The sequence below is a fragment of the Chiloscyllium plagiosum genome, chromosome 15, assembly GCF_004010195.1.
Source record: "Chiloscyllium plagiosum isolate BGI_BamShark_2017 chromosome 15, ASM401019v2, whole genome shotgun sequence".
In the NCBI taxonomy this organism is placed as follows: Eukaryota; Metazoa; Chordata; class Chondrichthyes; order Orectolobiformes; family Hemiscylliidae; genus Chiloscyllium; species Chiloscyllium plagiosum.
In genome coordinates, this window is record NC_057724.1 from 494,989 (window position 1) to 504,754 (window position 9,766).

The 9,766-nt window shown below is 42.3% G+C and overlaps 1 long non-coding RNA gene across 1 annotated transcript; it reads left to right on the plus strand.

Annotated features, from left to right (window-relative positions):
- Positions 1 to 234: 234 nt before the first annotated feature.
- Positions 235 to 9,147, plus strand: LOC122557036. Its single transcript, XR_006313735.1, has 4 exons — positions 235 to 293; positions 795 to 960; positions 2,104 to 2,252; positions 8,213 to 9,147. It is a non-coding gene; the product is annotated as an uncharacterized LOC122557036 (long non-coding RNA).
- Positions 9,148 to 9,766: the final 619 nt, after the last annotated feature.

Below are 9,766 nucleotides of genomic sequence, written 5' to 3' on the forward strand. Positions count from 1 at the left end.
CATCCAAGGAACAGGAGAATCGACGTTTCGGGCATAATTAGATTAGATTCCCTACAGTGTGGAAACAGGCCCTTCGGCCCAACAAGTCCGACCCTCCGAAGAGTAACCCACCCTGATTAATGCACCGAACAACTATGGACAATTTAGCATGGCCAGTTCACCTAACCTGCATATCTATAGAATGTGGGAGGAAACCAGAGCACCCGGAGGAAACCCACGCAGACCGGGGAGAATGTGCAAACTCCACACAGACAGTCGCTCAAGGCTGGAATTGAATCTGGGACCCTGGTGCTGTAAGAAATATTGCACCTAATTTTATGACCTGTCATCCATATAAGTTTAATACAATGTTTTACCTTTTTTAGTTAACAATATATAGTAAGAAATATTGCAAAATGTTTCACAAAATCATAAATCAGACAAAAGTTGACAACATTTACCTGAAGAATTTTTTAGTTTTCTTCTTGCAACCTGCAAAAGGTGAAGTGAAAGATGCATGAATCACTTTATGAGTTTCACAGTGCTGGAGATTTTGTGACTCCTAATAAACTGATAGGGGACCAAGAGAAACAAGAGGGAAATTATTAATGTCATTAATTTTCAAGGAACATAGAGACCCGAATACTTGTCACCCACTGATGCTCTGATAGTGTGTAACACTGACTGATCTCAGGGGAATTTTATTGGAGCACCAATAACTTGGTTGTTTTTACTTATTCATATAATATATACTCATATTCATATATAATTCATATTCATATATAAGCTCATTGGTTTTATTTATTCATTCTCAGGGTCACTGTTGTGGTTGGAACTTACAGTTGCCTCACCAGTCTGGATCTGGATCCACCTTCATTGAGGTTGCAATATTCTGCCCGATACCGGAGATTACAGCAAGAAATGTGAAGCTGGCAGTCAGGGATACCGAGATGGAAATGTGTTGTTGGAAAAGCGCAGCAGGTCAGGCAGCATCTAGGGAACAGGAGAATCGACGTTTCGGGCATTAGCCCTTCTTCAGGAATGGGTTAGGGTTAGGGATAGCCCACAATCACTGGATGCAGCAGGTTGTCAACCCATCATACAGGAGGAAGTCCCATCTCAGATCAGAGTGTAGTCTTTGGAACATCGCCAGGAGCAGTGGCCACTGCTGGGACTACAAACTGTACCCAGAGTCAAAGGGTAGAACTTAATAATTGGATTTGTAGGTGAAGGGTCTGTAAAATACTCAGATGATCTTCCCACCATTCCCCTGCTCACCCCCAATCTGTCTGCACCTTCCTGGGGGTGGGAAAGGCCTGCAAGAGGGATGGAAACTTCTTTTCAATGCAGTTAATGCACCTGGGGGATAGACAGCATCAATGAGGACGTATTCTTTGCCACTTGTTAAATTTTGCCCAAAATGCTGGAGACCAGGACACAGGTAAGTTCAGGGTCTTACTGTGGGAGTGGGATCATAATTATAAGTATAAGCAGGGTACGAACACCGAGAACCTACTGTTAATGTGTCTTGGGGGTGGGGTATCAAAATCCATAGTACCACCTCAGCTTCAGTTCTGACTTAGCTATCAGCCAAGGTCAGGTGAATTGGCCATGCTAAATTGCCTGTAGTGTTAGGTAAGGGGTACATGTAGGGGTATGGGTGGGTTGCGCTTTGTCGGGGCGGTGTGGACTTGTTGGGCTGAAGGGCCTGTTTCCACACTGTAAGTAATCTAAGTAATCCATCCATCAACTTTCCTGGGACAAGCAAAAGCTCAGCCTTTATTTTCAATCCCTAAAACTTCATTTCTGTTGTTGATGAGCTTCCTGTTAGAGATCACATTGTGTCCCAGTTATCTCAGGGAAGAAGATAGTGCCTTTCTTTGATTTCAGGTTAACCATCTTTGAAAATGGTCAGTAAATATAGAGATCTGTGAGCTATGCTTTAGTGATGGATTGGAGCTGAGAAGCTGACATAAATGTTCAAACTAATTCTGTGAAAAGAGAAAGGATGTAAAAATTAAAATAGAATCTATTTTTCCTGTATATTAAGAAAGCTTTCACCAGAATCTGTAATATTTTATTCATTAGAAATCGCATCTCACACATTTCTATATTTGTGTTCAGAGCACAGACATGGATTCCTCTCTGAAGTCTCACAGACACCTTGATGAAGAGAATGAAAAGCATTGCCAAAGGATTAATGCTGGAAAAATGTTCCTCGGTAGTAAACACCATGTGGGATTCCTACCACAAGTTCTTGCACTCTCCAAAAGGTAAATGTTAAATTGTCAAATCTTAAATTCAAATTTTAATTTATCAATTATATTTCATATATGTGTGTGTGATAATTAAACAGAAGCTGAAAATCAGAGCAAGTAACAAGAATTTACCTATACTTGTGATTTTTAGAAAACTTTCTCCGTTTTGTGCTGAAAATAGTTGGAGACAGTTAGGTGATGGGTTCATAATCAAAAGACTAAGGTCAGCTAAAGATATTTTTGTGTAGCCCTACTCTTTCTGGCCCTATCATTATAAATAAATGCTGTCTTTGGGCTCCTATTCAACAAGACTAGAAGCTATACTGTGTGTTACATACATGAGACCAAGAATAGTTTCTTGCTTTCTCCCTGTAACCCTTGATCCCCTTACTAGTCAAGAACCTATCTCTGTCTTAAATACATTCAATGACTTGGTCTGTGGCAATGAGTTCCACAGATTCACCTTCCCTCAATGAAGATATCCCTCATCGTCTCGGTTCTAAAGGGTCATCCCTTCAATCTGAGGCTGTGCCTTGGGTCCTAGACTCTCCTATTAATGAAAACATCTTCTGTGCGTCCACTCTATCCAGGCCAGTCGGAAATTTGTAAGTTTCAATCAGATCCCCCCCCTCATCCTGCTAAACTCTATTGAGTACACACCCAGAGTCTTCACCCACTCCTCATACAAAACGCCTTTTGTCCCCAAGATCATTCTTGCAAACCTCTTTTGGATCCCCTCCAAAGTCAGCACATTCTTCCTTAGATACAGTGCCCAGTACTGCTCAGGCATATGCTACTTTCTCCCCACCCCCACCCTCCTCTCATTTATCTCTCCACCCTGCAGGCACTCTGCCTCTATTCCTGATTAAAGGCTTTTACCCGAAACATCGATTTTCCTGCTTCTCAGATGCTGCCTGAACTCCAGTACTGCTCAGCATATTCCAAATACAGTCTGACCAGAGCCTTTTACAGTCTCAGCAGTACATCTCTGCTCTTGTATTCTAGCCCTTTTATAATGAATGCCAACATTGCCTTTGCCTTCCTAACAACCAACTGAACCTGCATGTTAACCTTAAGAGAATCCTGAATGAGGACTCCTAAGGTCCTTTTGTATTTCAGATTTCCAAAGCCTTACCTCATTTGAAAATAGTGCATAACTCTATTCTTCCTACCAAAGTGTATATCTCACAGTTTTGCGCATTGAATTCCATCTGTCACTTGTTTTCCCACTGTCCTAGCATGCCCAAGTCCTTCTGCAGCCTCCCCACTTCCTCAGCATGACCTGCCCCTCCAACTATCTTTGTTCTAAATTTACAGATGACACAATACTCTCAGTTCCTTCGTCCAGATCGTTACTGTATAATGCGAATAGTTGTGGTCTTAACACTGAACCCTGCAGAACTCCAATAGTCACCAGTTGAAAAGATCCCTTTATACCCACGCTCTGCCATTTGCCAGTCAGCCAATACTCTATCCATGCCCGTACCTTGCCCCTAAAATCATGGGCCCTTTTTGTTTGGCAGCCTCGTCAAAGGCCTCCTGGAAATCCAAAATACATTGCATCCACTGGCCCTCCTTTGTCTAACTTGCTCATTACCTCCTCAAAGAAGTCTAACAAATTTGTCAGGCATGACTTGCCCTTGATCAGGCCATGATGATTCACCCCAATTTACCATGCACTTCCAAGTACTGTGCAATCTCATCCTGAATAGTGGACTCTAAAATCTTACCAACGACCTAGGTTAGGTGAACCGGCCTATAGTTTCCTTTCTTTTGCCTCCCTCCCTTCTTAAACAGGGCTGTGACATTAGCCATTTTCCAGTCCTATGGGACCCTCCCTGATTCCAGTGATTCCTGTAAGATTAACATCAATATCTATATAGTTTCCTCAGCTATCTCCTTCAGAATTCTAGGCTGTAGTCACACTTTCCAGCTCCCTGAGCACTTAGAGTCATAAAGTCAATCATCCTTAATGATGGGCACTACGCTGACTTCTACCCCTGACTCTACTGGTCTGTTACTGGTGTTTTCCGATAGAAGACTGATACAAAGTATCTATTCAGTTCCTCCACCATTTCTTTGTTTTGCATTGCTACTTTCCAACCTCATTTTCCTGTGATCCAATGTCCACTTTTGCCTCTCTCTTATCTTTTATATATCAAAAGAATCTCTGCAGTCTCCTTTCCATTACTAGCTAGTTTATCTTTATATTTCATCTTCTTCCCACATATTGCTTTTCTAGTTGTCCTCTGCTAGTTTTTAAAGGTTTCCCAATGCTCTGGCTTGGCACTAATTTATACCAAATTGTATACTTTTTCTTTTGCTTTTCTACTGTTCCTGACTTCCCTTGTCAGCCGGTTGTCTCGAACTCCCCTTGAACCTCCCAAATTACCCCCAGAAACTCCTGCCTTTGCTGCTTCACCATCTTCCCTGTTAGGCTCCCCTTCCAATCAACTCAGGCCAGCTCCTCTCTCATGTCTTTGTAATTACATTTACTCAATTGTAATACTATTATATCTGATTCCGGTTTCTCTCTCTCAAACTGTAGGGTGAATTCTATCATATTATGGTCACTGCCCCCTCCAGATTCTTTCACCTAAAGTTCCCTAATCAAATCTGCCTCATTACACATCACCAAATCAGGAATTGCCCATCCCCTTGGGGGATCTACCACAAACAAAATCTGCTCAAACAAAAATCTCGTAGATATTTCACAAATTTCTTTTCATTGAGACATAGAGTCATGGAGATGTACAGCACCAGGAAACAGATCCTTCAGTCCAACCATCCGTGCCAACCAGATATCCCAAACCAATCTAGTCCCACCTGCCAGCACCCGGCCCATCTCCCTCCAAACCCTTCCTATTCACATACCCATCCAAATGCCTTTTAAATGTTGCAATTGTACCAGCCTCCACCACTTCCTCTGGCAGCTCATTCCATACACGTACCACCCTCTGCGTGAAAAAGTTGCTCCTTAGGTCTCTTTTATATCTTTCTCTTCTCACCCTAAACTTATTTACCCTATCCATGCCCCTCATAATTTTGTAAACCTCTATAAGGTCACTCCTCAGCCTCCGACGCTCCAAGGAAAACAGCCCCAGCCTGTTCAGCCTCACCTATAACTCAAATCCTCCAACCCTGGCAGCATCTTTGTAAATCTTTTCTGAACCCTTTCAAGTTTCACAACATCTTTCCGATAGGAAGAAGACCAGAATTGCATGCAATATTCCAACAGTAGCCTAACCAATGTCCTGTGAGGCCGCAACATAACCTCCCTACTCCTGTACTCAATGCTCTGACCAATAAAAGAAAGCATACCAAACGCCTTCTTCACTGTCCTATCTACCTGCGACTCCACTTTCAAGGAGCTATGAACCTGCATTCCAAGGTCTCTTTGTTCAGCAACACTCCCTAGGACCTTACTATTAAATTCATAAGTCCTGCTAAGATTTGCTTTCCCAAAATGCAACATCTCGCATTTATCTGAATTAAACTCCATCTGCCACTTCTCAGCCCATTTGGCCCATCTGATCAAGATCCTGTTATAATCTGAGGTAACTTTCTTCACTGTCCACTACACCTCCAATTTTGGTGTCATCTGCCAGCTTACTAATTGTACCTCTTATGCTTATATCCAAATCATTTATATAAATGACAAAAAGTAGAGGACCAAGCACCGATCCTTGTGGTACTCCACTGGTCACAGGCCTCCAATCTGAAAAACAACCCTCCACTATCACCCTCTGTCGTCTATCTTTGAGCTAGTTCTGTATCCAAATGGCTAGTTCTCCCTGTATTCCGTGAAATCTAAACTTACTAACTAGTCTCCCATGGGGAATCTTGTCAAACACCTTACTAAAGTCCATATAGATCACATCTATTGCTCTGCCCTCATCAATCCTCTTTGTTACTTCTTCAAAAAACTCAATCAAGTTTTTGTTGGATTCGCTACCAACCTGGTTTTTCAAGGCCACTTGCATATTGAAGTCCCTCATGATTATTGTAATGGTGGCTTTCCTGCATGCCTTTTCCATCTCCTGATTTATTTTCTGACCCACATACTGACGACTGCTAGGAAAAATTTACACAACTCCCATCAAGGTCTTTTTTCCTTAGTGGTTCCTCAACTTTACCCTCATAATTTCTACATCTGATGATTCTGTAATTGCTTCTCACTGCAAGGCAACCCTGGTCCCTCTGCCAATCCTTTTGATAGGATGTGTATTCTTGGGTATTTGGTTCTCATTCCCAATACCGTTGCAACCGTGTGATGCCCACAACATCATAGCCACCAATCTCAGTTATCTTGTTTACTGTGTGCATTTAAGTACAACACCCTCAGACTGCTGGGTGCCTCCATGGACTTTGGTGAGGACTCAGCCCAATATGGGCCAAACTCAGACAAGTGAGGCTAGGTTAGTTTGGAAAACCTGATCGGCATGGATGAGTTGGATCAAAGGGTCTGTTTCTGTGCTGTATGATTCCATGACCCCTTCCCCAAGACTTTGAGACATGGCTGTTTGCTTGCTGCACTTGGCAGTTTGCTGCATAAACTGCTGGCATATGGTGCAGGTGTGAGATTAACACAGCACACTGCCATATAGCAGAGATACACCCCCTTGACTGAGGACTGCTGACCCATGGATACTGCTTGTTTTGTATCATTGTGCTAATTGGCACAGCCAAGAAAGGCATGGATAGTGCAAGCATGCACATTTCAGATGCCAGTGTCTCTGGACGAGAGAGACATGAGATGCTGTTTGGTTCTGAACAATATGGAGACTCTTCAGAGCCAGTGGAGAGCTACAGTCACCAGAAATCTGGTCTATCTGCCATATCAAGAATGCAGATGATGATCTTATTTGGTAAGATAGGAAGCTAAATGTTAATGAAGTGAATTGTGACATTAATAAGGTGTTTAGCAAACTATAATCCATTTCATTGTCAACTCACTACTGCCTAATGAGAAATTCCTCTCATCTATCAGCAAATGCATAAAGATGCAGCAAGTTGCTCCCGACATTGAGATAAACCTCATCAGACTTCTTGCACGATTTTGTTTCAAATCTCGCCCTGCCTTTCAAGCCAAAGATTCAGTGTGATGACTTTCTCAGGGGTGAAAGGATCAATTCCTGTGCCTCGGTTGAGGGTGGATGATCTGTCCAGTTCTGTGAGATTTTGGAAGCAGTTTGAGGCAGGCATTTAGGATCAACCACATTGAGGGTGTGGAGTCACATGTGGGCCAGACCAGGTAAGGATGGCAGATTCCTTCTCTGAAGGACATGAGTGAATCAACTCACTGCCATCTTCTTCAGGGCAATTAGGAATTGGCAATAAATGCTCACCCAAGAGCAAATACAAAAAAACTTCATGGTCACTATTAGAGTAGTTTTTAATTCCTGATTTATTAAATTAATTTAAATTTCACCATCTGCCATGGTGTAATATGAACACATATCCCCAGAACATTAGCCCTGGCTTCTGGCGCAACTAGATCAGTGACATCAAACTACACCACTTTGTGAATAGAGGGAACAAATCTTTAATGTAATTAACAAATGACAAAACAGTGCCATGAAAAATGTGTCAAACAGTGATGGGTTAGGATCTGAAATGCACTGCCTGTAAATGTGGTGGAGGGAGGTTCAGTTGGTGCTTTCAAAAGACAATGGGATCATCTGAAAAGGAAAAACCTTCAGAGCTGTGGGGAAAAGACAGGGTGGCACCACTGTAAATTGATCTTACAGAGGACCAGCATTGACATGATGGCTGAATGGCCTCCTTCTGTGCTGTACAACAACATAATGATTTGTCCTGTTCATGCTGTGAAGCTTTACTTTAATTCTGCTTACCCTCATTTGGTGTAACTTCAAGAGTTCTTTGATCTTGCACTTTTTCAAACAATTTTTTCTGTGTACTCTGAGTTGGGCTCACTGCAATTTTATTCTTCTTTGTATTCTTCTTTTTTGTAGCCAAGCCTGGAATGAAGACACTGCTGGTTTCTCCTTCAATGATCTGATCCTTTGGCTCTGGAACACTCTGATTTTGAAATAAGAAGTGTGATATGATGTTGATCAAGAATTCTTTTTTATTGTAAAATACTTAGCATTTAACAAGAACGTAGATCTGTGCCCAGATCATCTAGTGAGCTCCCAGCAGGAGATACAGCTGTATAATGGTTTGATTTTTTGTTATTCTCTATTGGGGATGCAGTTATTGTTCTGTGTCAAGATTAATATTCACTTCAACAGCTTCAGTTGATGCAGTGTGAATGACTGTGACACCACCACGGATTAGTCTGTCAGGGCAGGAGTTCAGTCTGTGGTCGATGGTCAGACTTGGCCGGCCACAGTCACAATTCCAGCTGCTCGTTATGTTACACTTATGGAGCAAATGATCACTTCTTCCTCCTCCATCCTCAAACATTTGAGGATTGTCCAGATTTTTCCTGGATGGTTGAAACCTGGGACTTTGCTGCTTGGGTTAATTACCAGGTAGTGTTTGACAATGTATAGGACAAGGTGCAGCTGTCACTGGTTTGCAGAGTATGGGATGTTTTCCAGTGGTGACTATGGCATTTCAGGTAATCCTAGGAGTTTTTTTAAGGTCCTGTGTCAATGGGAGTGCATTGTTAACTGTCGATCAGTACTTTCTTTGAGGAGGCTGATTTCCTGGCAACACCAAGAAGTTCAATGGGTGCTAGAACAGACATTTGAGATGTTTTACTTTTAATGTCCTAGTAATAATTCTCATGACTTCCTATCAGTGATTAGTTACCATATTATAGCAGCTCCTGAGTTAGGTTGAGCAATAGTATTCAATTGCTGGGCAGACTTCCTGATGAAGGGCTTTTGCCCAAAACGTTGATTTTCCTGCTCCTTGGATGCTGCCTGACTTGCTGTGCTTTTCCAACACCACTCTAATCTTGACTGTGATCTCCAGCATCTGCAACTCACTTTCACCTAGACTTCACCTGATCAAGGAGCAGCACTCTGAAAATTAGTGCTTCCAAATAAACTTGTTGGACTATGACCTGGTGTTGTGTGGTTTTTAACATTGTCACCCTTAACAGTGTTTGGTCGAAATCTCCATTTTCTGAAGTAGGCTGAGATGCAGCAAGTACGGCTTTACTGAGATCTCACTGACCAAAGCATTCACCTTGGAGATGAGCCAGTGAAGATTCACTAGATTGGCTCCTGGAATGAAAAGATCATCCAAAGATGAGACACTGAGTAAACTGGGGTCAGCATTCAGGCAAACTTCGAGGCTGTAGCCAGCGCTCACCCTCTGGTGGTCACACTGTGGTGGTCACACTGTGACCCAGCTGCTGAGGTATTTTTTAATATAGTCCTCTTAAAGTCACAGAGAGGGCATTCATGATGTTTCTGAGTGAAACAACTTTGTCAGCATGAATTCTGAAGAAGAATCTTTAGACTGGCAACATTAACACTGTTTCTTCCTCTCCACAGATACTGGGAGACTTTCTCTAGCATTTTCTATTTTTCTTGCCAGTATAATATGTGCTG